The sequence below is a fragment of the Trachurus japonicus genome, chromosome 3, assembly GCF_045865225.1.
Source record: "Trachurus japonicus isolate A0001 chromosome 3, Traja_1.0".
Taxonomy (NCBI): Eukaryota; Metazoa; Chordata; class Actinopteri; order Carangiformes; family Carangidae; genus Trachurus; species Trachurus japonicus.
The window spans coordinates 27,681,744-27,706,199 of NC_140909.1; the positions used below are offsets into that span (position 1 = coordinate 27,681,744).

A 24,456-nucleotide genomic window follows, 5' to 3' on the forward strand; every position below is an offset into this window, starting at 1 on the left:
GCACTTACTAACAAACCAGGTAAAACATATACAAATGTCACTATTAATCATTTAATTAATTAGGGTTTCCTATGTTCATTCTGACAGGATTTTCAACATCTAAGCTGTCTTTCTTGACCAATGGTACAAAATGCAAAAGATTCTCGGGTTTCGTTCTCAGATTCTTGTAATTAAGAAGAATTTTTTAACGTTTATTAATCAATCAAATTAGTTGATGATTGACAAACCAACTATCTATTACAGCTCCAGCATGCTTATCTGCTAGTTTGACTGATGGCGTCTAAAATGATCTGGCTGATCTGAGTAACATGGAATTGTTTGCTAGTTCATTACTCCTTGGCATCAACGGTCATTAAATGGTTTACCTTTTGTTATTTATTGGCTCCATTGACCAATACCAGACTTACAAGACCCTCATCAATATCACAGCCATGTTTAACATGTAGACACTCTGCCATACTGTATATTTTTAAATGAATGCTGTCATTGTGATCGGTGTGTTTATTCTGAAGAGAAACTTCCTAATTACCAATTAAGTGTGAGCACCAAGAAACCTTTATGTAACAAAAGCCCAAAGCCTAACATGAATGCAGTCAAAGTTTGGAGAGACACATTATAAACAAATGCCATTCAAGGACTTTAACTTCAGGCTGCATAGCTGGATGACATCTTGACATGTCTAATAGTGGGTAAACAGGAGATAATTGCCAACAAACTCAACTGAATGCTAGACACATACATAAAAGAGCCACTCACCTAGTGCCCATCAAAGGCACTAATCATCTTGCAAACACAGTTTCTACTGCAGGAACTTGGGGGTAATTGTACGGGGCCGGGGCCGTCGGTGCATGTCTCCACTGCAGGAACCTGCCCTGAAGGGCCGAAAGGGGTCCTGCCTGGGGGTGGGGGTAGGGGCTCAGATCGGCTCTGAAAAACTCCCAGGTGGTGGGGCTTGAGATTTACTCTGTGGCAATTGGTCAAACTCTGAGTGGGACGTGACGCCAAGAGAAAGCCCTGAAATAAGCGGCATTTTTAAAACTCAGTGTTATTAAAAAAGAGTCTTGACGGCCAAAAAAGAGAGATTATAAAGGTAAAGGTAAAGGTACTTTATTAGTCACATATACAGCTAGTACAGTGAAATTCTTTCTCTGCATTTAACCCATCCCTGAGGAGCAGTGGGCAGCCGCGGTGCAGCGCCCGGGGACCAACTCCAGATTATGAGCCAGTGCCTTTGGTCAGGGGCACTGACTGGAGGATTAACCTAGCCGACATGTTTTTAGTGGTGGGGGAAACCGGAGCACCCGGAGGAAACCCACGCAGACACGGGGAGAACATGCAAACTCCACACAGAAAGGCCCTGGGCGGCCCGGGATTTGAACCCAGGACCTTCTTGCTGTGAGGCAACAGTGCTAACCACTGTGCCACCGTGCCGCATCTAAATAAGTCAGTAAAAGACGTATGAGAGTAGCAGTAGTAAAGTTGTTTGATAAATATGCGATTGCGCGATTACGTGACAATCCAACTTTATTAAAAAGCCTCTGTACTGCCGAAAAAACAAGAGCAGTAAAAAAAAAAAAAATTCTGCACAATGACTGTGCGATGATCGAAACTGTTGCATGTCACTGCAAGAGACCGGCGGGTTCTGGTCTGCAGTGGAGACACAGCCGCCAAGAAGATAGTTCCTGTAAAAGTTCCTACCCCCTCCCTTCACCAGGAACTCTGCAATAGAGCCTTTTGAGATGAGCATCCAGCAGTGCCACGATATGAAAATACTTTGAGGAAACAGCTTTCTAACCAGCAATGGTGTGGAGTCACACAGAAGAGTCTCTAGCCAGGCAGCATGAGCTCCTTTTGATATTAATATCAATAGATCAAATGAAAGAATAAAGACTTGCGCTCAAGGTTTAAGCAGCTGACAGACGGAGTCAAGTCAGTGTGAACAATCATCAAATTGAGCTAAATATCACACTTAAAATATTAGAAGTAAACAAACCTTTGATTCGCATGAATCAAAGCCACTTCAAGAACATTTACTGTCATCTGAGAGTGGAAACGCTGGCTGCCACAGTAAATGATCTTTCTCTCCTTCACACAAGCAAGTGCCTGTCGCAGAGTACTTGTTCTCTGTGAAATATTACTAGAAATAACTTCATTGACAGCACGGTGTCAACATTCTTCTCCATTAGTTCTAGACGGGCAAACATGGACAAAAAAATAAATAAGGCTAAGAGAATGCGATCGCTGTGTCAAGCCTCAACGGTGGCGGCCAGTCTAAACTGAGAATCTGATCCACCCACCGGTACAAATAAATAATCAAATTGTGGCTTGTCTGTGGCAACAACCGATGCAGAGGTCGGAAAGAACACTTACACATTGGCCGGGGAGTACGGAAGCCCTGATCTTCAACACTGACAAGGTGCCAGATTGATTTTTCCTGTGCTCAAGGAGAACTCCAGCAGAAACAAGAGCAGCTCCATTAACATGCTCGGCCATTGCTCTATGCCATCATGATTTCTGAATTACAAAAGCCAGTCTCTTGGATTCTCAAAAAACACTTGCGATTATCTCTGGTCTTTCTATTCAGTTAAGAAACCCTGTCTCAATGCAAAGCCGATGCAGTTACAGCAGCCTCGTCTGCTGCGACACACTTGATTGTGGATGTGGTCAACTGTAAAGCAATCTCAATGAGTGTGTGTTTAATCTCTCTGTGCGCGGGCTTCAGACTGAAATTTTCTAATGAATTTTAATATATCATTATTAAATCCATCTGTACGGTGGAATGTGGTTAAATACTAATGAGGCATATTCGTGCAGTGGAGAAACTCTGCGTGCTCTGCTCCAGAGGAAATCATCCAGGCTGCTGTGTTTCCTCGTCTGTTCAATATATTTGCACCTTGCTGATTTTCACTGCAGCTTTAAATGTTCAGAAAAGAAAAGAGTGATTTCAGTTGCAGGGTACAGTGTGACATCTTTAAAAAGGCATATTCTGCCCAACCAACAGCCCAAAATACAAAAACACTGTTATGTGTGATGAGGAAAAGCATCAAATCCACATTGAGAAGCTAGAAAATGCATAACTGACATAAGACAATTTGAATAACTAAATTATAGGTATTTTATAATACAGAGTTTTGATTTTGGCAAATTACCATAATCCCTATAGTTTTAGGAGTAGGTTTATTACCTTTAATTGTCGGTGCAAGCTATTTTTAGAGCAGTGGAGCAGAGCCGTGAGCTGCTCAGAGCTACGCTAAGGAGACTAATGGTTTTTCTTGGTTTCTCTCATCAGGAGGAGTTGTTCTAAAAATAGCTTGCACTGACTAAGATAACAAACCTACTCCTAAAACTATAGGTATTATGGCAAAGGGCCAATTTGCCAAAATGTTGAACTGTCCCTTTAACAGTCTAATGAAAAATATCAATCACCATTTTATATTAATGTCCTGTAAATTGAAAGCTGCTTAAATCAAATACTTATTTGCTGTGGTCCATCTTAATTAGCACACATGATATTTAAAGATTTGTTCACCCTAGAATGATATTTCGCTCATTATCTACTCACCCTCATGTTGACTAAGGGCTGGAAGAATTTTCAGAGTCCACCGTCCCTTCTCTGAGTTACAGGGGGTCTTGGCGTAGCAGTGCATTTCAATGCAACGGTTGCAAAGGGACACCAGAGCTCTTCGTAAAAAAACACACACAAAAAAACATCCAAATACCTCCATGATGCTCGTATGTAATGTCCGTCTTGTGCTGAAGCCCCAAATTGCGTAATTGTCCCGAAAAAAATTAAATAAGTCCACATTCCAAGCATGTTTGTAGCATTAGCTCCTAGTGTCTGTTGTCCGGTTCCAGAACCTTGCGCATGCGCGCTGGCAGTGGAAGAACAGACACTAGGAGCTAATGCTACAAACATGCTTGGAATGTGGACTTATTTAATTTTTTTCGGGACAATTACGCAATTTGGGGCTTCAGCACAAGACGGACATTACATACGAGCATCATGGAGGTATTTGGATGTTTTTTTGTGTGTGTTTTTTTACGAAGAGCTCTGGTGTCCCTTTGCAACCGTTGCATTGAAATGCACTGCTACGCCAAGACCCCCTGTAACTCAGAGAAGGGACGGTGGACTCTGAAAATTCTTCCAGCCCTTAGTCAACATGAGGGTGAGTAGATAATGAGCGAAATATCATTCTAGGGTGAACTATCCCTTTAATTCCTGCCTACACTGTCCATGTTAGACTTATCACTTCATCTTAAACTGTCAGAACAGACATAAAGGCGGTGACATCCCCTCAGCTGGGATGATTTAATTAGAATCTTAAATTTGCTTTCATTCAACAGTGACTTTGTGACACCTCAAACTTTTCACTAATCCCTAAACTATACACCAGTGTCATCTGCATAACACCGCAAAACACACATTCATCATCTTAATTGTACCTATGCTGAGCACAGAAAGGACAGAGTAATAACTTCTTGGTAATAATACCAGATATTATGTTTGATGAAGAGGTGCCTACTATATTAACAGAGAATAGCCTGCTTTGATGTAAGGGCTTTCAGATAATCCCTGCAATAAGAATGAGATTCCCGTCCAAAGCTTAAATCAGGTTATAAAGATCACACTTATTTGGTAACAGTCAGCCGGTGAATTAGAGCAGCAAGCGGGTGGCAACAGTTCAGCAAGATCTTGAGACAGAGAGAACAGATAGAACATCAAGAGACCTGCTTGCTGCCATTATTAAGGATGGACAGAACACAACACCATCTTAAGGCTGATTCTCTCACTAGACAAGTTCTACAAAGCAAAGAGCCAATGTAAGCAATGTCAATCTGGACATAACTCCATCCAAAAGGTCAAAACGCTTGGATGAAAAATAGTTTTTTTTCCAGGGTTTATGGTTTGGAAAATCTACACAGTCAAAGTAGAAAACAAGGCAAGGGAGCCTCACTATTAACCATGACACTGAATTATTCATGGGCAGGGAAAGTACCTGTGGAGATAAGGGAGCTTTTGAAGTGTTCTGTGTTGACAACTAAGCCCCCTCCCCTTCACAGCCAGATATTAGAGTTAGTTAAAAAAAAAAACTTCAGGATGTCTTCCCATCAGCAGTGTCGCAAAGATGCTGGTTGTTCTTGACAACTGGTCTTACTGCGCCGTCAAAATAGTACTCAAAACGCAATGACCGGTGGATTGCACAACGGACCGACTGGCAAGAATCTGACATCTTGTCACAATACACCTCCCACAGCAACGCGACACGAAGGCTGAAAAATGTGATGAATCCAAAAGGAAACCAGGAGAGAGCTAGCTCCTTGTGGATCCTCTGAATAAAGGTTATTGTTACTCTGATGTGTTTCACCCTTCATTTATTCAACAAACACTTTGGTGAACAAGATTTCCTGTGTGAACTCACAGACTCTGGTCTCTGACCCAAGGTGTGAATGGCTCAACTATCAGCTAAATACAGCTGGTTACAGCAGCCCTATTAGACATAAATAAATGCCTGAGAATAGACTCAACAGATTTCCCTGCTAAAGAAATTAACTTAATAGTTTCCTAAGCAGCAAAACATCACAGATGAACTCACATGAAGCTGTCAGAGACATTGGTCTTGTTTAAAACACAATATATTCCTGTTCTTAAAGCAGAAGTAAGCGATCCGGTGGTTTTGGCTAACTTCCTGTCAGCCGATGGAGTTAGCAGTCCCCGCCCTCGTCCCTACGTCACCACATTCACGCGCATCCCTTGGCTGCACACACAGAGAGGACCGCCCCTTTATGCCGTTCTCTCTCCTCATTGGATAAAGGTTGTAGGATACAAGGAAAGTTTTCTACTCGGCTTACAGCAGAGCAGGGTGACTGACAGACCCGTGTTTCAGACCAAACACTCTATATCGGTGATTGCTGTCGGAAGATATAACTATTTAAGACTTATATTAACACAAACATTCCGCTTACTTCTGCTTTAACAACAGGTCATGTTGATATATGCTCATCAGCGTGGAGGCTGTGCTCATCTATGATTAAAGGGGTTTAATACTGTCAAATAAGGACAGCTGGGGTAAGTATTGGCATGAAGGTTATTAGAGTTAACATCATAATCAGTAATCTGAGAGGAAGGTTTCTGTCCATTACACTTGATGGGTTATTTAAACGAGAACTATGCAAGTCTGGTGGTTTTTTCCTCTACATCCCCCTACAGTTTCAGGAGGCAAATTTTAGAACACTGCCATAAAAAAAAATCACAGCTAAAAAAATCAAAGCTCCGTTCGTTGATCGATTCTTTTTCTTTTTTCCTTTTTGACACCGGTTCTCATCGGCAATTGTTACATTGAAATGAGTAGGCTACTTGGCATCCTGGAAACCTGCCTGATACTTTTTAGAGACATGCAGTGTTTGTTTGCCATACATCCATTATGTCCACCACATAAAATAAAATGACAGTGCATATTTTCTTGTTCACTGTGATTCAGCATAAAGTTATTGTTTTTTTGCAAATATAGCTCAAACTAAAGCGAGAAACGTATCAAGATCAAGTCACCACTACACATGAGAGCACTTGAAGTAAAATGAACATGGCAAAGATTCTGTTAAGGTTTAAATATGAATTTTCTTGCTGAAACTTTAAAACCAGGTCCAGATGGGACAATGAGGAAGCTGTCAGGCCAGCTTTAAGATACACATCTAAATGGAGTAGAAGAGCTGGCCACTGTGCACAATTTACACTTAAATGCCGGTGAGAGTCCTCCTGCACATTGGCTCTAACAAGATGTTTTTCTTTTAGTTTCTGTCCTCAACTGACATATAAATGAAGAATTTGCCCCTCGTTAAAACTCGGGTGGGAAAAGTCGATGCATTAGAGAAAAATGTAAATCTCACAGATCCATGAGAGTTCTCAGCTGGTCTTTATTTCATCCTTGATATGACTGTGTTTAAAAAAAAAGCAGCAGATAACTTCAGGTGGAGCACACACGCTGTGAAAGTGTCTGTAACAAACCTCTGTGTCGTCTGTGACTGGTACAATCCCTATGTCCCTATGGAATATTTTTCCCATCCATCAATGTTACACTGAGGTTTTTCTTCTGGATCCAGGATGAAAAGACAGAGTGAACTGAATAAGTGCATTGGGTGAATTAAGACTCTCAGTCTCTTTTACTGAAATACTGACAGACAAATGAGGGGGAAGGAAGAGTTGTGAAAGGACACGGCCTGGGGCTACAGAGCAGACAGTCCCTTGTCAAACACTGCTGGGTGTGTGTGTGTCTTTGTCTTTATGGGTCTGTGCATGTAGAACAGCATGAAATAAAGGCAGCTTCTCAAGTCTTTTGTGCATTGTTTATTCCATGTATCGCAACAAATTCTGGAGACATCCGTCTGTACATAATATATTCAGGGAAGCATATTCCTCCTCGTGACATTTAGAAATGTTAAAGTGGTTTAATCACGGAAACTTTTATTAAACTACCACTTGTAAATGGCTGACTTGTAATACGGCAATAAAAAGCACCACATGGAACAGTGGTGTTACTGCTCCCGCCGAGAGTCAGGCCTCTGACTATGAGAAGACAGTGGGCCACTGCTGCCCGATGACTAATACACTGCACTACTGTTTGTGCCGTGGATAGTTGAGGTGCTGCCATGTAAGTGTCTAACCAGAGAGAGGGCACGGACAACCATTAACCTCCGATAACTGCCAGCCTTCCTCCCAGCTGCTGCTTAAACAGAAGCCGAGTCAACAAAGCCAGCCTGGGATGCCATTGTCACTCTCACATGGTCGCTTTCCAGAATCGATGCCGCAGTGATCTGTTCCTGGGAGGCACGGGTGTCACATTCAAAAATTGATGAGTGTCAGGAGAAGGCGCCAATTTAGATTCCAATTCATCACCGATACAATGCCGCACATTTTTTGGATCAATTACTGAACAATTAATTCTGCTATGGATGATTTTCTCTCTCTCTTTTTTTTTGCATGTCACATGGTTGGTAAATACTTCCATCTGGCTCCATCTTGCTTCTACGACCACAATAAGTATCTGACAATAAGTGCTGACGGTAAATGTATGGAAGCGAGGGGGTGGAGGAGGAGGATGGTGAAATGTCCCCATTCAGCTGTGTGATAAAACTAGACTGCATTTCGATGCTTTCATATTTTTTCCTTCTCGAGTACAGTACAGTAGAGCGTTGGATGTTTGCTTGATCTTTTCACCAGCGTTCACTCCCACATTTCAACTCACATTAACCCTCGTCAATAATTCTTTTTTTTTTTTAAGACAGCACAAACTCAGCTCTGTCTTCTCTTCTGCGTGGTCTTGGACCTCTGGAACAAGACTGCTGCTGTAAACAACCACAGTTTCCATTTTGCAAGAAAGAAAAACAAACAAACAAAAAAAAAAAACAGTCCAAGGGTCTTTAGGGAGCTGGTTTCGGGGGAGTTTTCCGCCTTATTTTGGGAGGTTTACATATCTACTGCAGCCACTACTTGGTCATCCATTAAAGGAAATGACAAGGCCACTTGCGCGTGCCCCCTTCGGAAACACAAGTCAGCTGGGTCAGAGCTCAAGTGCTCTGTCATCGTGAAAAGAACAGAGGCAGCCATTAGCTTGCTCTGCCTCTCAGATTGCCACTAATACCAACTCTTTTCATTCACTTCTCAATCTACCTCTTCTTTTCTACTTGCCTGTCTGCTTTCATTCTCTGCAAAAAACTGTCAATCTTCTTTTATGGAGCCTGCCACATTAAAATGCAAAGCAAACAGAGTTGACTGTCGAGACATTATATTCTCCTTTAATGTCAGGATCTAATCTATTTCCTGGCACTTTATAGTATGGTACAAGTAAAACTTAAGACCCCCTATTCCTACACAATGGAACAAGTGTTCTATCGCAACTGTGCCGTACTACACATTCGTATTTGGTCTGACATATTCACAGCCTGGAGGATCTCAATATTTCACTTTACTGCTAATAACACTAAAGCTGAATTTATGCTCCTGTGTTGGGTTGTTTCTCGCCCTGGTGTGGAAGCCTACGGCATGAGGAGCTGATTTATAGTTCAGCGTAGGATTTAACCTGTAGGTTGTTGCAGCACCGCTACCTCATGACACAGATGTGTTGTACATTATCACAACGTGTTGTGTGTGTATTATTATGCAGCCAATATAACTGAGTTTTCCCTTTTCATCCCCCTCACTTTTTTTTGAAGAAACAAAGCTGAATGTGGTTAGAGGAAGGCTTCCAGTGGAAATAGCATCTCAATACACATTAGTCTATTTGTTACTGTAAAGGAGCATTATGGAACATTTCCTTCAACCTGTCACGTGTTGTGTTTCCTATCAACAAGCATACGAACCCAAACCCAGCAATGGAAGATAAAAATCACCAAGTACACCAGCTTGGAAAGCAATTGTTGTGTGCATGTAACTGCCCTGCATGTCGATACCACAACATCTCAACACAAAGACATAAATCTGCCTTTAGCTGTTGAGTGAAACACTACCCACCCATATTTTCCCTAAACCAGTCAGGACAGTCCAATCCACTTATATTAAAGCCACAAGATTGCTTTCTCTGGCTGTTTAGACCGACGTTCACAGTGCAGATGTTTTTATAATGTGCAGTAAACATCACAGCGATGGCGCTGAAGAAGCAATCAATATCAACTGCCTGCAGCTACACAGTGTGATCTGTCCGGCGTCATTACCGGAGGTTGGGTTTTTTTTTGTCCTATAATGGGTGGGTGTATGGTTGCTGCAAGTGTTGCTTAATTTGCTTGTTTTTGATTAACTGCTTTCTCACGGTTTGCACGCTCTTAAGATTGACACGAGTGTTTAATTTGAGATTCTCACGACTCTGTTGTGAATATTGCATAATGCAAAGTATGACATGATTTTCCGTCCAAATAAGTCAATCTAGTTCCAGCACCTTGTCCGATTGATGGGAAAATGAACAGGGACGGATAATTACTTCCTGCGGCGTGATCAGATCAGTGGCTTGTCACTTGTGTCTAATTTGATCAGAAGAACTGACAAATAAGGTAAGTCTGAAAATGTTTTGATCGTATTCACAATTTGTGGTAAACAGTTTTCTGGAATAACCTGGTGTGGTGCATCAACAATTCAGACCTCTTCCCTGAGTCTGTGCATTCTCTGCTACTTTTTTTTTATTTCTATTAATCAGACCTAATATATAATTGATACAGAAAGATGTTTAGAAGAAAACATGATTTCTACTCTGGCTGAAACTAACAATATTTACATTTGTATGTGGGTTGTTGTTTCACATTTCATGAGTACATTGTTGGTTATATGTCGTTTGAAATGACATTTGAACCATTTTTTTTAACAAAATAAGACTGAACGTCCCTGAGATGTCAAATGGTGTAACTACAAGGGAATAATAAATATTAATGTGAATGCATTTTGGCAATACTGAGAAGGACATATCCGAAAAACATCCCTTATTTTCTACATAATGTGACAAATGATGGACAATTTGTCAAGTAAACATAGTGTTGCTGTTGCATTGCAAAAATTAATTTAATTTATTCCACATTTGGGTGCAGATTCATTTTCCTGTATATAGTCAGATTTCTATGAAAAAAAATAACGGTTACACCACTTGATATTGGGTTGCATCACATCATTGACCCATACAGTTATCTGCTATCTATTGAATCATTGTATTGTCAACATGTCAGAAAAAATGTTGAAATGAATTAATAAATTCGTACAAATAAAAAAAATGATAGTAGGTTGAATAGTTGCCCCATAGTATATAGGCTACAGTCCTCACTGCAGTCTTCCACGGTGCGAATCCCGTATGGGGCGGCCCTTTACTGCATGTCATTCCCCCTCTCTCTGCCTCCCCATTTCCGGTCTCTATTAACTGTACTATGCATTAAAGGCATAAAAACTCCAACAAATATACTATATATATAAATATATAGGAAAAAAATGATAGAATTCCCCACAGGTGATGTATCCAAATTGATTGTTTGGCATTTGACCTACAATCCAAAGACCAATTATGTTCAGTCTAATATCACAGAAAAACTGATTTTTTACAAGTGAGAAATTTAAAAACAATAGAAAGCCAATGACTAATCAGTTAATCTACAAATTGTTAGCTCTAATACAATCTATTTGACTTTAGTTTGAGTACACCTCTCTAAGAGTCAACCACTGTTTGCTAATGATGTGGTTTGTTATTTGACTTTTTCTTTTTAACATGGACATATTTACATACATCAACATATTATGGCATTTCTAACAAAGCACAACAGCAGCTCTCGTTTGCTTAGGTACATGAGTTTACAACAAGGACAGAGGAATCAGTGTGTTGGTTAGCAAAAAGAGCAACCGCACTACACAAAATGGTTGACAGTGGTCCAACTGTGGTTGCCAAGGGCAACTGGCCAACCATTGCTCTCCAACCTTGAGGGTCCTAATATGATATCCTGTAGATACATGCCAAAGACCGGCCGTTTTGTTCAAGACTGGCGAATTTTACGGGGATTCGTGGACACCAGTGACACGGGGGTGAAACACTTCTGAAGTCTCCGTAAAAACATAAAGCAGAACAAAAAACAAAGTAGGAGATCCTGACAATGCAGCCAAAACATCCAACACTAGTTTCTCTAGTAATGTTTGCACTATCACAGCTAGCACACACAGCCTAAGAAACTAGGCCCGTAATACATTACGGTTGCAGAGTCAAACGAATAAAGCCTGTAATCCCTGTAAATTCTCTATCCATGCACAGTAAAAGGGAAGTGGACATGGTCACTGTGAGCCTGAAATGACAACACTTCAGTGGTCTATAAACCCAAGCTGCTTTGATGTGAATATGTTTCAGACATAAAACAATTCTATAAATCTGTTTCCATGTGCGCTCAGGCCTGTGTCTCACTGAGAGTGAATTACTTCTTAAAAACAGACGTATTGACGTCTGTATCGAAGTTCCAGTTGATCATGTGTTTCGACTTTAGACTGCGGCTATTTTTTTTTTTTTTTTTGTCATTTGTGGATGTTCTCCAGTTTACTCGTCGATATCACAAGTGAGGCATGTGTCAGGCCGGAGAGACAATGTTCCCCTTTGATTCCACAGGCGACAGTGGATCCTTGCAGCATGATTAGAGCAATGGGGACAGTGCCTCAGAACCACCCACTCACTGCCACCATGTTACAGTATTGATGTGCACTGAGGAAATCCCACACATCATCTTCACACTCCTCTACGAAGAGGACAACAACAACTCGACTCCACAATGTACATTTATAGAAGACCGTGACATTCCTGCAGATTGAAAGAATAAAAAGGAAGAAGAAGAAGCAGCTTACAGCATCTGATTTCTGTCAGGGAATTGAGAGCAGCAACAATTTTATACCATTTGTGCACAGCTCGCAGTGAAAAGATCAGCAGTGTCAGAAAACAACTGAAGCGGGAGTGATGAACAAGGTCGTGTTGCTTATGAGTGGGTGAATTAAGACTGTACTGAAAGCAATAGCGTGTTAAACATACTAATGTGATCTGACAGGGCTTCGGTGCTACAACAACAACAAAAACATGTCATCAATATCTGTCTTAAATTGACTCGTGATATCTGGGTCTGTTCTCTCTAAAAACACAAGAGTAAAAAAAAAAAAAAAAACGAGGCAAATGAGACAGCACTTCTGTGGCACCCGGGTTTGTGCAAGCGCTACAAAAGCTGACAATATCTTTAGAGCGTGTGTGGTGGAGAGTGGAGTGTAACCTGGGCTTGCATCCCAGGAAAAGATGGATCACCAGTCTCTGGCAAAGCAGCAACTGTGCAACAAGCACTCGGAGCTCTCTCCTCTGCTATAATTGGAAATTCGCTCGTGAGGAATCCAATCAATGCTATAAAAACTAAAGCAGAATTGCATACTCTTTGACCTGTGGTGCCACATTACAGCACACGGGGGGACATTGTCACATTTAGTCAACTTTATCAACCTAACGGTAACCCCTAGGAAACAAAGGAGCTCACACAATAGCTCACTGTATAAGATTTACCTTGGTGGCTAAAGCCCAGGTATATCTGCGCTCCACAAGAAGCTGATCCAGAGGATGGATGGACGGATCAATACCGACTACAGAGGAGCAGATCCAGTTCACATCCTTTGTTTAGTCTACGGCATTTCAAGTAAACCACAAGCTGTCAGAGAAACACCTCACTGCGCTTTGACATTTAAACAAGCTAATAAAACGGCAAAGGGCCGTTTTTAATTAATGATATCTTCAGACACGGTGAAGGGTCTGCGGGTGAAATGACATGTTTGCTGCAACATTAAAAAGCAACTTGTTTCCACTGCTGCTTTTTCTGCAACATTTAAATACCCCCCAGGTGCCTCTTAAGCACTGCTGCTAGCTGCAGACTAAAAGTGAACCTCAGCATTTGCTCTCTGATGGAGATGACAAGGCGACGATCCAAATCCTGACCAACCCCTCCACAACTGTTCCATTTGACACCTCTCTCTCCATACACACACATACCTACATGAATACATAACAGACACACACACACTTAAAGGGATAGTTCAACATTTTGGCAAATTGGCCCATTAACATAATCCCTACTTTTAGGAGTAGGTTTGTTACCTTTAATTGTCGGTGCAAGCTATTTTTAGAACGGCGGAGCAGAGCCGCGAGCTCCTCAGAGCTACGCTAATGGGATTTCTAGGATTCCCTCATCAAACACGCAATCCAACAACTCCAAAACGCTCTGGTGGACAAGTTGTGACCTGCACATTCACCACGCTATGAGATAATAACAGAAAGTTATGACAGAGTTGTTTTAGAGGTAAATACAGAGACTGCTTGCCAAAAAACAAACAGGCCCTGACGAGAACATGCATCAGAGATTTTGCATGAATTTACCTCAAAAACAACTCTGTCTCGTAATGTTCTGTTATTATCTCATAGCGTGGTGAATGTGCACACCTTGTCCATGAGAGCGTTTTTGGAGTTGTTGGATTGTGTATTTGATGAGTTTGATGAAGAAATCCCATTAGCCTCCGTAGCATAGCTCTGAGCAGCTCACAGCTCTGCTCCACCATTCTAAAAACAGCTTGCACCGACAATTAAAGATAACAAACCTACTCCTAAAACTATAGGGATTATGGCAAGGGGCCAATTTGCCAAAAATGTTGAACTATCCCTTTAAGGCTTAGTGTGCAAATGTGTGCATTGGATTCTGTATTAGGCCTGTGATCTCAAACAGTCATTTTCTTGACCCTCACAATACCAGTAAATAGACTTGATTTGAATAAAATTATGTCTGAACAGTCATCTTATGAATTATTGGCAAAAAAAAGAAAAGAAAAAGATTTCTCTCAACATTTTTATTCAACAATTCCTCCTTTTTAATGTCTTCCTGTTAAATGCAGCTGACTGTGCAGAGTAGCAAGTAAAAGAAAATCTGTTGTACGCATTACTGGCTGCTATCTGGAAGTCAGATCATGTATGTAATGCTGTTTTTCTGCAGACTCTCAAGTGCCTGGATGTCGGAGCTTCCCACCAGCGCTTTAACAAGCCCAACCCCCACCACTTTAGGTGGACCACTTCAAATAAATCTCAACCATGGGGAAACACTGTGTGATGTTTTTCAGCTACAAAGATTCTCCATCTCCTCGCAATCTGTGAAACGACACCGACCACATTATAAGACTTAACACCAGCTCACAAAAGGGAATCGAGGAAGGCGTGCGCCTTCTCATTTTGCAGGTCTATTATTATTTCTTTGCCAAAGTAGAAACCAAGAATGCAAGTGCACATGGGGATACGCGTTCATAAATGGCTTCATTCAAGTGATTTTAAGGTACTTAAAAAGGATGTAGTCCAAATCCTTTCTTAGTTTGCCATCAGCTGGTGTGTGCCCATGAGATGACGGGAGATTTACAAAGCCCAAAATAATCCCCTTGTTCTGGACTAATCTGATGCCCCAGACCTCTAAACAAACACTGTTAAATTCTCGTCTTCCACGCCGGTTCTTGGACGTCCAGCCCGATGCGTAATACACTTTTAGCGGTGAAGGGCTGGCTGAAATTCAAACAAATTTTTCACCCTTTTTGCAGGTTCTTGGATTATAATAGGACCTTCTGGTCACACATTGTTAAATATACATTCAGTTTAAGTAAAGGCCACCAGTTCATCACATACATTGACAATTGGCTTTCTCAAAAAATCACATCTGGTGAACGAGAAAAGGGATTTCCTCAAGTAGCATTGAGCTTAACCACTCATCCAATCATTGGGCAAATTGACACATCTCGGACTACTATAAAATGACATGTTATTGTGTGGAGCTTCCATTTTACAAATGATAGATTTTATAAAATGTATCTCATGTGCTATAAAAAGTATCCTTTCAATGATTACAACAAATTACCACTTGAATAAGGTTATCAAAGAGAAAGGCTTGAATCATTTATAGGTGCAGCTATGGTACAGTCAATCTAGTCACTGCTCTTAAAACCAAAATATCTTTTTCTGGCTTGGTTGCGTAAAAATGACGAAATGGTTCAAATACACTTTTATTCATAGGAGAGAGGCTTTGAATACACCAACTGTACCTTTTGTGGTTGTTGTTTTTCACTGCCATTGACATTACTTCCTGTAGTCAGACTACATTGACTGTATAACAAGTCTTCACTTTGTCCAGTTAACAATTTGTCAAAGCTATCAGCTGATGCTAACGGTTGGACTGCTCAATGTACAAAGAACTTCCAACATGCTGCAAATACTCGGAGCAAATTACTAGCCACATTTAATGCATGACTGAAACAAAGTGGATAATCAGGACAGTGAAGTGTTGCTACAACTGTGTGTAGGAGGTATTCATGTAATATTTTACACCTGCATGTTGTGGTTTTCTTTCATTAGTGTCGACAGTTCCGAATTTTTTCCACGTCCAAAAAAAAAAAATGGAGCTGCCAAAATGCAGTGTCACCACCACGCTGGTTTTTAAAATTAAGTACAACATTATCCAGAAATGCTTTAGGCTCTTTAGGAACAAGTAAAACGTTTCATTACTAAATATTAATAGTTTCCTTTCTCCTTTGGTTATTTATGAGTTCATCTGGAAAAAAAAGCCCGGAATGTGGTGAAGCATTTTCTAATAAGTTTTATGGTAGTAATATCATTGACCATATGACTGGTTGAGAAAATCAACAGAAAAATCTATAATCAAAACAATGTGTGGGTGCTCCTGTGAGTCTTACACATTCTGAGAGAAACTCCAATTGAGGAGTGAGTGTTTTTGAAATTGGCTAACCACACAGTAGCCATGTTGTAACTGGTTTAACATTATCATGTTGAGCACCGGTCTGTTTACAGTGTTGCCCTGAAAGACATCACAACATGGGAAGGAGACTTCCATTGCCAACAAATCCCCACGTTTTTGACTTGACGTTTTGATAGAACAGTGGCCAGGATTAGTACTATAAATACCTTTTTAGGTATATAAAACCAGAGCTCGGTAGTGGACAAAGCTAATATGGCCAATACATTTGCTTAGTTCTTATATTCGAATATGACATGTTTCACAAACTGTGCTGACATAGTCTGCTATACGTCCCTGTGAGTTAATGCTATGGCTGGTCCATTCACTTGGTCAAGCCAGATGGAGAACATACAAGTTGCATTATAAGCTCTGAGCAGTTGCACAAGTACAATATGCAACAGAAATTGAAATTTTATGAAGAAAATTATATTTGCTTAACTGTGCATTAGGAACAATAACCAACAATCCTCAAAACCTACAAAGCCAAAAACAATTATCAACTATCTCACACACTACCATCTAAATGTCATACTTAAACCCCCAAAACCTGTCATTTTGCCCATGCAAACATCGCAACTTTAACTTTCTCTATTAACAAGTCGATCTTCTGGGGTTACAGATTTAGAAACCCTACTGCAGCATGTTAAATTTTCAAATTCCAGTTTATAAAATGTCTAATTATTATGACAGATCTTGACAAACTGACATTAACCTGCAATAGAGTACTGGGCTGCAGGAAACATGGCCAGTTTCTCATGTGGTACTGTTACACTCCATGGAGCAGCACAGGGGTTAGCCCAAAGTGGTCTTGTAAAAAGGGAAAAAAAGTGCTTAAATTGAATGACTCACTTCACTGGGATTGGACAGCCCCAACCACACGAGCCAACAAAAAGAAACTGACTAATCTGGAGAGAAGGGTCCCAAAATGTTTTTCCTATCAGAAATCTATGAGGCTTATGAAACCACAGTACATCGTTTCATGAGATCCTGTCCCCTTTAAATTCCATTAGAGGAGACTTTATTGTACATGTAAGGTGTTCCTGAGGAGGTGTGACACCTTATCATACTCACACTGTTGTTACAGTTACACCACTGTGGTAGAAATGAAGCACGAGGGTCACACGCGGTGTCACATTCTGGTGAAACCTCAAGAGCTGCACGTTAGTGGAGAAACCTTTCATTTTCTGTTTCCACTGAGAACTCCAAAACCCCACTCACACTCTCTCACTCATCTAGGTTTCACACCGGTGGGGCTCCGGTTCGTCCCTGAACCCAATTCTGAACCAGACGGCGCGTTCAGACCGAAAAAAGTAACAGGTTCTGAACCTGAAAAGTCGGTTCTCAAGGGAACCAAAACATAGTTGGTTCTTTCCTGTGAACCGTGACATCATCAGTGGGCATGTATTATTCTAGGCTGTGAAGATGAGCAGGAAGGGGGAGATGGCAGTGACTGACAACCTGGAGAAAAATAATTTGCAGTGGTTAAGGGAAACACAATGTTTGGTGGCGATCTGGGCCTCGACAGAATTTCAAGAAAAGCTAGAAAGCAGTACAAGAAAAAAAAAGTTGCATGAATTTCCCTTTGGGACTTCAAGTAAAGTGATTCTCATATTTGAACTTGGGGAAGAGATGGTCAAAGCTGGGTTCACACCAGAACAAATAATTAATAAACTAAAAAAACTGAAGAAGGGTTACAGACACAGCAAAAAAGCAAATACTTTGCTACTGTTGTGTTTACTTCCACCTGAGTAATGCAGAGTACTAACATCCTCCCACTTTGGTTCAACTTAAACTGGTGTGAACGCTGCTGGTTCAACAGAGAACACCGAGGTTCTGAGGCTCCAGAACCAGAAACTGTGAATCAGAACCAGAACCAGAACCAGAACCCCCCCCCCCACACACACACACACACACACACACACACACACACACACACACACACACACACATATCCTGGGGTCCCCTAGTAGGCTACCCGAGCCTGGGAAACACTGCGCTCCACTGAAGGAATCTGCAGCTTTAACTCTGCACATTTTTGTTGCTTCTAATTGAACTTTCCATGTAAATGAGTGGAGGTGGCAGGCTGGCAGGCTGGCAGGCGAGGGGCTGCTCCGCTGACCGTTAGTAGGCTACCCCAGCAGCACTGGAGCTATTTACCCCGGTGCTCCGACGTTACTCGGTGTAAGAGCACGTTGAGTTAGCCTTTCGCTGTTAACACGTTAGTTGAACTTCAAGGAGCTAACAGCGCTAACTTAGCTCGGGGGGGTAATGAGCTAATCTGACTTGTACGCTAGCAGGCAGAGTGAAACAATGAGCTCAGAGTGCAGTCAGGCTTGGCTAGCTCCTTGCTGCTGCTGCATGCTGTGTGGCTACAACACGGTGTGGAGCTAGCCAGCCCGCTCTGCACGGGAGGGCTGACGTTAAATGGCTCATGAGCCGCTGCATTATCAACAATAAGAGACAAGAAGAGGGAAAAAATTCACTGACTTACCGACTTAGCTAGTCACTCTTATTCCAAACCCCGCTCTGTCCATGGTGGTGTGCGCTCCATAAAAAAGAAAACAAGCTCAAATCAGAGTAATGGGCTTGAATCACAATAAAAACCTCTTCAAAAAAATGTGAAGCACTAGAAACCAGTGGCAGCGCACTCCCCAAGACATCCAACACAAGAGAGGAGGGGAGGCCAGCGATTCACTGGACTTCTGCCATCACACTTCGAGATACCGTCCACATCGAAAACAACCGAGTCCCGAGCGCATTTTGTTTTTTTATATCGGTGCGGTCTCGAAACCCGACACAAGTCCACAGTCCTCTCCTTGTGGCAATTAATCCCACAGCGAAGAGCAGCTTCCCATCCAGGTTAATTCCTCCGTATTCGCCGTTTCTAGATACAGCGCCGTGGTGGTTCTTCGTGTGGGAACTGATACAATGTAGCCAAGCAGTAGCAGCGGGAGCGGGCAGGAAATCCAGGACGCGCGGTTCCAGTCGGATTGAACTGTCACACTCCACGGAGCCCGGGCTAAAGACGTGGAACTGGATTAACCGCACTGAATGGACTGTGATTTGGTTTTGTTTGTTCTCCACGAGGAACATCCAGCAGGCGGGCAGCCCGCATGTCAAAGAATGAGTGGGGTCTTGTAGCCGGTGGCCCCGGGCAGGGTCACAGCCAGGCTTTTACAAATACTGACATAGGCTACATTTAATGACCTTTACAATTCATTAAACATTAATAGAGATGAAATAACTAAAATTCACATAGAATTACACAATATGAACATTAACAGGAAGTGAACTGCAAAACAGAAAATGGTAAGTAAATAGAAAAAAGCACCATGATACCTACAATGTAGACACACACAACATCCATCTACTGCCTCTCAAAAAAGTAACATAAGAATCATGTCTAAGAGCCACATTGACCTCGAGGATGAGGATCTCTATCCTTGACTCAGATATCTTCCATTTACTCAGCTGAGTGGTCTTGTTTCTTCTTTTTTCACAAGATTGCATCACATCTTTGATCAATTCACCAATAGGTGGTTTATTTGTGCTTCTCTCTTTAAGAGCGATTCGCCTATTTTCTTTGAAAATATACTCAATATGTAGTTACACATAAAAAATAAAATAAAATCAACATTTATATAGCACTTTTACAGCATCTTAAGTGATGATCAAAGTGCTTTACATAAAATAAAAACTAAAACTTAAGAACACAGCAAGACAAACAGACAGTATTAAAACATTGAACAATAACAAAATAAATACATGTTAAAACAGGAAGATGTCACAGCATCACTTAAAAGCCATTCTAAATAATAAAAAAAACATTTTAAAATTGGACTTTAAAAGCGGCAGACGATTGATGGCTCGCAATGTTGGGGGTAAAGTGTTCCGGCGCTAAGAGTGGCCACAGTAAAAGCCTGATCGCCCCAATGTTTATGGCGAGTCATGGGGACTTCCAAAATTGGCTATTTTTACAGCTATGAATATCTCTCATTTTCGCTAATGCTGCGTTCCAGGCAGGCTTTTGAAATCGTAAATTACAGCTTCAAGTCACAACTTACGACTTTGTAGCGTTTCAGGCAACCCACTCGTGTTTTTCCGACCTGTTTTACCAGTGAAAGTCACTATAACGGCCACTCGTAACTTCCGACCGGTGAACTCGTACCAGATCGAACTGGTACCACTTCACGGTCGGAAAAATACGAGTTTCCTTGAACGCACCATAACAGTCCTCGTCCCTACGTCGCCACATTCACGGCGTCCCTTGGCTGCACACACAGCCCTGCATGCCGTTCTCTCTCCTCATTGGATAAAAACTGTAGGATACGATAAATGTTTTCTCTTCGGCTCAGAGCAGTGACTGAGAGACCCGTGTTTCAGACCAAACACTCTATGTAAGTGATTGCTGTTGGAAGATATAACTATTTAAGACTTATAGTAACACAAAAATATCACTTCCTTCTGCTTTAATGGTATGAATGTATGATACATATTCCATGTTCAAGTGGAAGATGTACTGAAACCAACTGCAGTCATAAACTTTGGTAAACTGTAAATAAAAACACTAATTTCTCACCGTATAACTCAATCAGTTTTTAATAGGCTAGCTACATTTTGATAAGTCATTGATAATTGGGTTTTGGTCCAGTTTTCCACAGACCTTTTCCAGAAGGGAAGTGGTTGAATGGTCCACTGGGGCAGTCTTTCTGCTGAACCAAAGAGCTCATCTAAGAAGATAAATCGAGTGTCATGCTGGAGGAGGATGAACACCAGCCAGCAGGATTTGTCAAAACCTGGCAACCCAAACACTGGTCTTATTAATGGCTTATAATTGATAAAGCTGTTGGTAAAAAAACAAAAATGAAGATAGAGCACCATTTGAAAGTGATGTTGGTAAAAAGCTGTAATGTAATAAACACTCCATTTATATTAATCTCTTATCATGAACAATAAAGGAAATGTTTTTTTTTCTACTTATTGATATCATCTGCAAATAATTGCTAGTTTCTTTCAGCCACATCAAATGTGCATGTTGTTTAATGTCAACACATTTAAATCTCTTGATTACACAAAAGAAAACAATAATGCAGTCAAAACCCGATCTTCACGCTTCAGGGTAAATTGAACACGTTACCTCTGTGAGTGCCTACAAGCCCTATTCTAATTCCACTGAACTGAATCTATTAACAAACAACCGAGAGGGAGATTCTCAAAAAACATTGAGCTAGAAATTGAAAAAAAAAAGAAAAGATTCCACCAATAAGACCTTTTCAGATATGTCACATTTCCAGCTCTCACAGCGCTGTGGATAACCTTTCATGTTATCCAGCTTCAAACACCGTGAAGGCTTTAAGTCGTTGTCTCTCTCAGCGCTGGTTTCCCAGGCAACAAGAATATGATAATGTTGCCTTTGACATGACAGAAGGAATCATCTCGCTAACAAACAGAGACAACAGGCACAGAGAGGGCTGGGGGAGGAGGCAGGTGGGGGGGGGGGGGGGTGAATTAATGGACTCATTTTCACACAGAGGGAAAAGCAGCAGCAGCAGCTACTCACCATCCTCCATCCATCCTCCATCTTTCTCTATTGCCTCCGATGCATTCCTGCTGGCAGGCACACTCATGCATTCCCAAGGGAGCAGCCAGCCTCCATTGGAAAGCTAAATAACAGTCAGTGGTCGGTGGGGACTGGAGGGGACAGATTTCTGATGATGACTGCCCTTCAAGGCTGAGGCTCCAAACCCAGCGCTCTGTAGCTGCTGAGCGTCACACCAACTAAAACCTGAAATGAACAAGCTGTGTGGACGCCATGTGTTTTCCATCAGTGAAAAGGGGCTAATCAGCCAGCCATGTGGAATCACAGAGGGGCTGGCTTGATTTGTGTGATCATCTTTCCATTACTCTATAAAAAAAAAGCTGTGAAGCCATGAAACCCATCTAAAAGGGACTCGCTCTTTAGCGTGTCTGATTTAGAGATTTGTGTCGACTGACAGCACTGCTGCACATTCATCAAAGGCAGTGACATAAATACAGTAGAATTAAGTGATACAAAATTACATAATAACTAATTCAAGGACAAACAACGCAGCAGGATACAGCAAGTTGTTGTGTTTTTTTTGTTTTTTTTTACCATGACCCAGTTCATTTCCATTGGCAATACTGAGGTGACACGACACCCACTGAATGATCGCACAGGCAGGAGTTTGAGTTAGATTTCTGCTAATGCATCACATCTACCTGTAACAGTATGTGGTCCTTCCAGTTTTCAGCCACACTAGTGATGATTCTGTAGGGATGACTGTGTCAGTCTGTTGGTCAGTTAACCACTTTGTTCCAGACTGAAATGGTTTCATTATTTGATCAGATTTCCATTCAGTTTTAACAGTTTTAGTCCTGACAGGGTGAATCTTTGTGGTTGGTGACCACTTAACTGCCACAGACTTTTTTGCTTGTGTCTGTAAAGGGGAACTATGCAAGTCCACTCGCTTTTCTGCTGTTTTGCTAACCCTCCTCCCGGCCATGTGCATTTGTTTTCAACAAAGCCGGCGAGAAAGCAATCCATAGAGTAGTGGATAACGTTATTTATTATATATGATGTACGATGTGTATATTTGTGTAGTCTTATCTGTCATAAACAAGGGATTACAGGTTACGGGGCACATTTGTGTCGTGGTGCTGCCGAGACGAGAGGTGGGACACCGGGTCGGAGGCTCTGATGTTGCAAGGTTGGTTTTTAGAGAGACGCTAGGTGGAAGGCAGAGAGCCTCCATTCTCCCTGTAACAAGTTACAAATTGTTTATTTAACCATCACAATCACTTCGAAGCTGTTTAATGAAGGTAAAATTTAGCATAGTTAAGGTAAAAATTCCTGCATAGTTCCTCTTTAATGTCTCAAAAATTGAATGTGCTGAAATGAAACCTGTTGTAGACTTTCCTGGTCCCCAGTGGATGGACCTCAGCGCCTCTGGGTATCCTGCAGCTTTTCCTCTTGCAGCACAATGCAGCTGTTCATTTGTTTGATTTGTTTTTGATTGAAATGTCTCAACCAATGCTGGGTGGATTAACACAAAACTTGCTAGAAAAATTCAACAACTCACTATGTCTCAATAACAGTAATAACTTTGATGACCCCTTAACTTTTACATAGTTTGCTTTATGATAAATTGCCTGCAAGACTAATCACATCCCCATCAGCCTCAGTTGTGCTTTGTTCAGCACTAATCAGAGGATGTTAGCATGCCAAAGAGGCTGAACCTTAGTAAACATTACTGAATAACATTAGCATTTTAGCATTGTGACTGTAAGCATGTTAGCATGTAGCTCAAAGCACAGTTGATATGCTAACTATAGTGCATCACAATTACCCTTAGACATCAATTAGTGATACATGCTGACTGCTGGTAAGTGTCTGAAATTCACAGCTCACTATTGAGTTACTTATCGTGTCTCTACCACACCATGTAGGGAGTAGTGAATTAGCGAAAGGAGATTTAGATGGACAGGGAGAAGACCCTGTGGTCTGATTGTCTCGCACCAGCCAAGGTCATCGACCATTAGTGCTTAATGGACGGGAGTCATGAGACAACAACATGCATTAAGCTTAAGAGAAATCCGTTTTCTTGAAGGAGAGATCAGCCACGAACCAAGAATTAATCAACAATGAACAGTGACGTCAAGGAAGTAATATTGACTCCATTTTGCTGAGGAGATTATTTTGTTGTTGAATTACCCTCACCAGACCAGACATGTTATTTGAATATTGTATGAAAAAGCAAAATCAAAAGCAGGAATAACAAGGGATTTACAGATCATTAAAGATGTATCAACCCATGTTTCTTCCTGACACATGTTTCATGTTCATCATCTTGCAATAATTAGATCAAGTAAAAAGTAATGATGTTTTTTTTCTCTTCCAATCCATATTCTAAATTTGTATGAAACATTTTATTTGGGGCAAACTTAGATTGTGACCCAGTTAGTCGAGCAGAAATCATACAACAGTCATGAGGCTTTCTTTCTGGATGTAGCATTTATTCTTAGTATAGATGTTGTGAGGTATTTTTTCTGACAATTTTTCTCTTTTGCTTTCCTCTCCAGATTAAAACCATGTTGCCAAATATCTACCCATTTGTCACATCATTACATTTC

The 24,456-nt window shown here is 41.2% G+C and overlaps 1 protein-coding gene across 1 annotated transcript in view; it reads right to left on the reverse strand.

Moving 5' to 3' along the window:
- Nucleotides 1-19,297, reverse strand: part of znf609b (zinc finger protein 609b) — an 89,416-nt gene extending 70,119 nt beyond the window's left edge. The window contains exon 1 of the mRNA XM_085768826.1: nucleotides 18,797-19,297. The gene's annotated coding sequence lies outside the window, so the exon portion shown is untranslated. The remainder of the gene's footprint in view (nucleotides 1-18,796) is intronic.
- Nucleotides 19,298-24,456: the final 5,159 nt, after the last annotated feature.